Raw genomic sequence first — 8,163 nt, 5'->3', positions numbered from 1 at the left:
GCATGCAAAATAGATTTTAGGGGTTTGAGTCTGTTTTTGGGAAGACCAGTAAGGAGGGAATTGCAATAGTCAATGCGGGAGATGATTAGTGCATGAATTAAGGTTTTAGCAGTGTCTTGTGTGAGATATGTGCGGATTCTGGAAATGTTCTTTAGATGTATGTAACATGATTTAGATATAGAGTCAATGTGGGGAACAAAGGATAGGCGTGAATCAAGGATTACACCTAGGCAGCGAGCTTGTGGGGTGGGATTTATGGTCATGTTATCAACAGAGATAGAAATGTCAGGTATGCTCTTGTTGGCGGGTGGGAATATTATTAACTCTGTTTTAGAAAGATTAAGTTTGAGTTGACGAGAGGACATCCAAGATGAAATGGCAGAAAGACAGTCAGTTACACGGGACAACACAGATGTCGAGATATCAGGAGAGGATAGATAGATTTGGGTATCATCCGCATAGAGATGATACTGAAAGCCAAAGGAACTTATTAGATTTCCAAGAGAAGCGGTATAGATAGAGAACAGCAGAGGACCTAGCACCGAGCCTTGTGGTACTCCAACTGATAGGGGAAGCGGAGCAGATGTGGCTCCAGAGAAATTAACAGTGAAAGAGCGATTAGAGAGGTAAGATGAGAACCAGGATAGAACTGTGTCTTGAAGACCTAGGGATTGCAGCGTTTGTATGAGAAGAGAGTGGTCAACGGTGTCAAATGTAGCCGAGAGATCCAGGAGAATTAGGAGAGAGTAATGGCGTTCAGTCTTAGCAGTGATCAGATCATTAACAACCTTGGTCAGCGCAGTCTCTGTGGAGTGTTGAGAACGAAAGCCAGACTGAAGAGGATCCAACAGGTTGTTTGCGGAAAGAAAGCGTGTGAGGCGAGTGTAGGCAAGCCTCACTATACACCCCCTATATACTGATATACCTCACTATACACCTCTATATACTGATATACCTCACTATACAACCCCTATATACTGATATACCTCACTATACACCTCTATATACCGATATACCTCACTATACACCTCCTACATACCGATATACCTCACTATACACCTCCTACATACTGATATACCTCACTGTACACCCCCTATATACTGATATACCTCACTGTACACCCCCTATATACTGATATACCTCACTATACACCTCTATAAACTGATATACCTCACTATACACCCCCTATATACCGATATACCTCACTATACACCTCTATATACCGATATACCTCACTATACACCTCCTACATACTGATATACCTCACTATACACCTCTATATACTGATATACCTCACTATATACCGATATACCTCACTATACACCTCACTATACACCTACATACTGATATACCTCACTATATACTGATATACCTCACTATACACCTCTATATACCGATATACCTCACTATATACCGATATACCTCACTATACACCTCTATATACCGATATACCTCACTATACACCTCTATATACCGATATACCTCACTATACACCTCTATATGCCGATGTACCTCACTATACACCTCTATATACTGATATACCTCACTATATACTGATATACCTTACTATACACCTCTATATACTGATATACCTCACTATATACTGATATACCTCACTATACACCTCTATATACTAATATACCTCACTATACACCTCCTACATACTGATATACCTCACTATATACCCCCTACATACTGATATACCTCACTATACACCTCTATATACTGATATACCTCACTATACACCTCTATATACTGATATACCTCACTATATACCCCCTACATACTGATATACCTCACTATACACATCTATATACTGATAAACCTCACTATACACCTCTATATACTGATATACCTCACTATACACCTCCTATATACTGATATACCTCACTATACACCTCCTATATACTGATATACCTCACTATACACCTCCTACATACTGATATACCTCACTATACACCTCTATATACCGATATAGCTCACTATACACCTCCTATATACTGATATACCTCACTATACACCTCTACATACTAATATACCTCATTATACACCTCTACATACTGATATACCTCACTATACACCTCTATATACTGATATACCTCACTATACACCTCTATATACTGATATACCTCACTATACACCTCTACATACTGATATACCTCACTATACACCTCTACATACTGATATACCTCACTATACACCTCTATATACCGATATAAGTCACTATACACCTCTATATACCGATATACCTCACTATACACCTCTATATACCGATATACCTCACTGTACACCCCCTACATACTGATATACCTCACTATATACCACCCTACATACTGATATACCTCACTATACACCTCCTATATACTGATATACCTCACTATACACCTCCTACATACTGATATACCTCACTATATACCGATATACCTCACTATACACCTCCTATATACTGATATACCTCACTATACACCTCTACATACTAATATACCTCATTATACACCTCTACATACTGATATACCTCACTATACACCTCTATATACTGATATACCTCACTATACACCTCTACATACTGATATACCTCACTATACACCTCTACATACTGATATACCTCACTATACACCTCTACATACTGATATACCTCACTGTACACCCCCTACATACTGATATACCTCATATTATACCCCCCTACATACTGATATACCTCACTATACACCTCTATATACTGATATACCTCACTATACACCTCCTATATACTGATATACCTCACTATACACCTCTATATACTGATATACCTCACTATACACCTCTATATACTGATATACCTCACTATACACCTCTATATACCGATATACCTCACTGTACACCCCCTACATACTTATATACCTCACTATACACCTCTATATACTGATATACCTCACTATACACCTCTATATACTGACATACCTCACTATACACCTCCTATATACTGATATACCTCACTATACATCTCTACATACTGATATACCTCACTATATACTGATATACCTCACTATACACCTCTATATACTGATATACCTCACTATACACCTCTATATACTAATATACCTCACTATACACCTCCTACATACTGATATACCTCACTATAAACCTCTATATACCGATATACCTCACTGTACAACCCCTACATACTGATATACCTCACTATATACCCCCTACATACTGATATACCTCACTATACACCTCTATATACTGATATACCTCACTATACACCTCTATATACTGATATACCTCACTATACACCTCCTATATATTGATATACCTCACTATACACCTCCTATATACTGATATACCTCACTATACACCTCCTACATACTGATATACCTCACTATACACCTCCTACATACTGATATACCTCACTATACACCTCTATATACTGATATACCTCACTATACACCTCTATATACTGATATACCTCACTATACACCTCTATATACTGATATACCTCACTATACACCCCTATATACTGATATACCTCACTATATACTGATATACCTCACTATACACCTCCTACATACTGATATACCTCACTATACACCTCCTACATACTGATATACCTCACTATACACCTCCTACATACTGATATACCTCACTATACACCTCTATATACTGATATACCTCACTATACACCTCTATATACTGATATACCTCACTATACACCCCTATATACTGATATACCTCACTATATACTGATATACCTCACTATACACCTCTATATACTGATATACCTCACTATACACCTCCTACATACTGATATACCTCACTATACACCTCTATATACTGATATACCTCACTATACACCTCTATATACTGATATACCTCACTATACACAGCAGGATTTGGCGAGAGAGTGAATGTGAAGGGCAAAGGAGAGAGAGGAGTCGAGGATGACACCTAGGCAGCGGAGTTGGGGAACAGGGGAGATAGATGAGTTTTCAACAGTGATGGAGAGGTCAGAGGGGAAGGAGGTACAAGAGGAAGGAAAGACAATGAGTTCAGTTTTAGCAAGATTGAGTTTAAGAAATCTAGAGGACATCCAGGAGGAGATGGCAGAGAGACATGCGGATACCCTGGAGAGAAGAGAGGGAGAGAGATCAGGAGAGGAAAGGTAGAGTTGAGTGTCATCAGCATAAAGGTGGTACTTGAGGCCGAAGGAGCTGATGAGTGCACCCAGAGAAGAGGTGTATAGTGAGAATAGTAAGGGTCCAAGGACAGAGCCCTGAGGGACCCCGACTGGAAGGGAGGAAGAGGGGGAGAGAGAATCAGAGGTGGAAACAGAGAAGGAACGGTCGGCAAGGTAAGAGGTGAACCAGGAGAGGACTAGTTGAACTTGCCGGACCGGTTCTCCGGAGACAGAGCCCTGTTCCGGAACTTTAAGTAAAGCTGCAAGCTCTATTTTCGGCTGAAACCTCTATCTTCTGGTTCAGAACAGCAGAGAGTTGGAATTGTCATCTCCCTCCTGCAGGGTGACCCCCAGTCCTGGGCCTTCACCCTACCACAGTCGAGTCCTATCGTGCAATCATTGGAAGCCTTCTTCAACGCGTTAGGTCTCCTCTACAATGATCCAGCTCGGGTTGCCTCTGCTGAGGTTCATCTACGGGCCTTAAAACAAGGCCAGCGTCTGGCAAAAGACTACTGCGCTGAATTCCGCAGATGGTCGCCTGACAGTGAGTGGAATGAACCAGCATTGCGTTGCCAATTTCGCCTAGGACTGTCAGAGGAGATAAAGGATTCACTTGTCCAGTATCCTTCCCCCTCCTCATTGGAGAGTCTTATGCAGCTCGCTATTAAAATTGACAGAAGACTCAAGGAAAGGAGGACTGAGAAAGAGTCAACTTCTTTTTCATCTACATTTACTCCGACTTCCACGGATGAGAAGCCTACGCAGTCAGGGGCGTATCGCCTCCCTCCTGAGGAAAGAGACGGTCGCAAGGTCTATGTCTTTATTGTGGCAATAAAGGCCACCTCTCCTGCTCTTGTCCATATAAACCTGAAAAAGGAGCATGTCTGGGAAAGGTCCACTTAGGTTTCCAAATTGTTTCCCGAAAGAATTCTGTCCTTATTCCTGCACAAATCGCTTTCTGTGCCAGTTCCGTGGCCCTGTCGGCCTTCATTGATAGTGGAGCTGCAGGCAACTTCCTTGACATCGGGGTTGCCCATTCTGCTGGGATTCCGATGGTGAAGCTTCGTTTTGCAGTTACAGTTTGTGGGCTAGATGGGAGTCCATTGCCTGGAGGTAAAATTGTTTGTGAGACTCCATTACTACAACTGAACATAGGAGCTCTCCATTCAGAGGCCATAACCCTCTTCCTTATCGACTGTCCGTCAGTCCCGCTGATCCTGGGCCATCCGTGGCTTTCCCATCATAATCCTGTCGTCGATTGGGCAAAAGGTGAAATTGTGGAGTGGAGCTCGTATTGTACACAGTCCTGCTTGACTCTGCCTCTGCGTGTGATCCAGTCTATTCCGGAGCAACTTCCCGCACAATATCATGAATACTGGGATGTGTTCTCCAAAAAGGCTGCGGACACGTTACCGCCTCATCGAGACTTCGACTGTGCTATTGAGCTGATTCCTGGTTCCATGTTACCTAAGGGGCGATTATATTCTCTCTCTGGTCCCGAGACCAAGTCCATGCAAGTTTATATTGAGGAGAATCTTGAGAAGGGTTCATCAGGCCGTCTAAATCTCCTGTAGGTGTCGGATGCTTCTTTGTGTCAAAAAAAGATGGTGGACTGCGGCCCTGCATTGACTATCGGTGTCTCAATCAAATTACAGTCAAGAACACCTATCCTCTCCCTCTCATCTCAGTGTTATTCGATCAGTTAAGAGGTGCCACGGTCTTCACCAAAATCGATCTCCGTGGAGCATACAACCTCATCCACATCAGAGAGGGAGATGAATGGAAGACGGCATTCAATGCACACTCTGGCCACTACGAGTATCTGGTCATGTCGTTTGGCCTCAGTAATGCACCTGCTGTGTTTCAAGATCTGATTAATGAAGTGCTACGGGAGTTCCTCGATTGTTTCGTGGTCGTCTATTTGGACGACATTCTCATCTATTCCAAATCATTAACTATACATCAGGGTCACGTCAAACAGGTCCTACAGAAATTGCGGGAACACCACCTTTACGCCAAATTAGAAAAGTGCGAGTTTGAGGTGCAGAAGGTATCCTTCCTAGGTTACGTAATTTCTTCAGAAGGGTTCTCTATGGATCCAACCAAGGTCCAAGCTATCCTGGATTGGGTGCAACCAAATAATCTCAAAGCGGTGCAGAGGTTCCTGGGCTTTGCTAATTATTATAGAAGATTCATTCATGGCTTTGGTGATATTGTGGCTCCTATTGTCAACCTGACCCGCAAAGGAATGGATTCCACTAATTGGTCGCCTCAAGCAATAACTGCATTTGAAAATTTGAAAAAGGCCTTTGTATCCGCTCAGGTCCTTAGACACCCAGATCCTAAAAAACCGTTTGTTCTTGAGGTCGACGCCTCTGATGTCGGTGCTGGTGCTATATTATCTCAGAAGGACTCTCATACTCACCGTCTGCACCCATGTGCCTATTCTCGCGTAAGTTCTCTTCAGCCGAAACCAACTACGATGTGGGCAATAGGGAACTACTGGCAATTAAATGGGCCTTTGAGGAGTGGTGACATTGGCTGGAGGGTGCAATACATCAAATCTCTGTTATCACGGACCATAAAAACTTACCATATATACAATCTGCCAAATGCCTGAACCCCAGACAGGCCCGTTGGTCGCTGTTCTTTACTCGTTTTAATTTCGTAATCACCTACCGACCAGGTTCTAAAAATGTCCGGGCAGATGCGCCATCTCGGAGCTTCTTGGCACATCATGTTCCAGTTACTAATCCGGAACCCATCATTCCTTCGTCCATAATTCATGCTGGGCTAACTCAAGACCTGAGCACAACACTTCAAAGGTTCCAAAGACTAGCTCCTGATAATATGCCAGAGGGACGTCTATTCATTCCGGTTAATTTAAGGAAGGCGGTTCTTGCAGAGGCACATAATAGTAAGACTGCTGGACATCCTGGAATCCAGAAAACCCTGGAAATTCTCTCCCGAACGGTCTGGTGGCAGTCATTGTCTGCTGACGTCAAAAGCTATGTCCTCTCTTGTGATAACTGTGCCAGGAATAAAGTCCCCAGGAGCCGACCTGCAGGCCAATTGGTTCCATTGCCCATCCCTGCGAAGCCTTGGACACACTTGTCAATGGACTTTATAGTCGATCTACCACTCTCTGCAGGACATAACACCATATGGGTGTGGTTGACCGCTTCAGCAAAATGTCACATTTCATACCGTTACCTAGGCTCCCTAGTGCCCGAGATTTGGCTATCCTGTTTATCCAGCATATATTCCGTCTTCATGGACTTCCTACCGATATCGTGTCGGATCGTGGCTCACAATTTATAGCACAATTTTGGAAATCCTTTTGTACCCTGCTTGGAATCAAGATTAGCCTGTCGTCTGCATACCACCCTCAGTCTAATGGGCAGACTGAAAAGGTTAATCAGTCCTTGGAGCAGTTCTTACGATGCTACACTTCCAAATTTCACGACAACTGGTCGTCCTTATTGCCCTGGGCAGAATTCGCCAATATCAATTCATATCATTTATCTACGCAAATCTCGCCATTCTATTGCAACTTTGGTTTCCATCCCAGATCCAATTCCTTGTATTCCCTCAGATCCTTTGGTATTCCGGAAATTCGTTCCACAGCGGCTGACCTCAAGGTCATTTGGATAAAAGTGCAATTCGCTTTAAGACGGGCCTCATTTTCTGCAAAAAAAAATTTCTGATCGCCACCGTACCACCTGCTCCCTTAAAGTGGGCCAGAAAGTGTGGCTTTCTACACAAAATATTAGGCTCAGACAGCCTTGCAGGAAATTGGGCCCTAAATTCATCGGTCCGTTTCTCATTGTTAAGCAGATCAATGCCGTGGCATTTAGGTTGAAAATTCCCGGGTCATTAAGGATACCAAACACATTCCATTGCTCTTTGCTTAAGCCTGTGCTATATCCAAGTCAATCCCAGCTTCCAAGTCCACATGTACAGAATCGGAATAAGCCTCAAAAATACATAATTCAGAAGATTCTCGA

Source organism: Mixophyes fleayi, chromosome 3 (genome assembly GCF_038048845.1).
Source record: "Mixophyes fleayi isolate aMixFle1 chromosome 3, aMixFle1.hap1, whole genome shotgun sequence".
NCBI classification, from domain to species: domain Eukaryota; kingdom Metazoa; phylum Chordata; class Amphibia; order Anura; family Limnodynastidae; genus Mixophyes; species Mixophyes fleayi.
The sequence above is the reverse complement of the archived record's forward strand: the minus strand, read 5'-3'. Positions refer to the sequence as shown.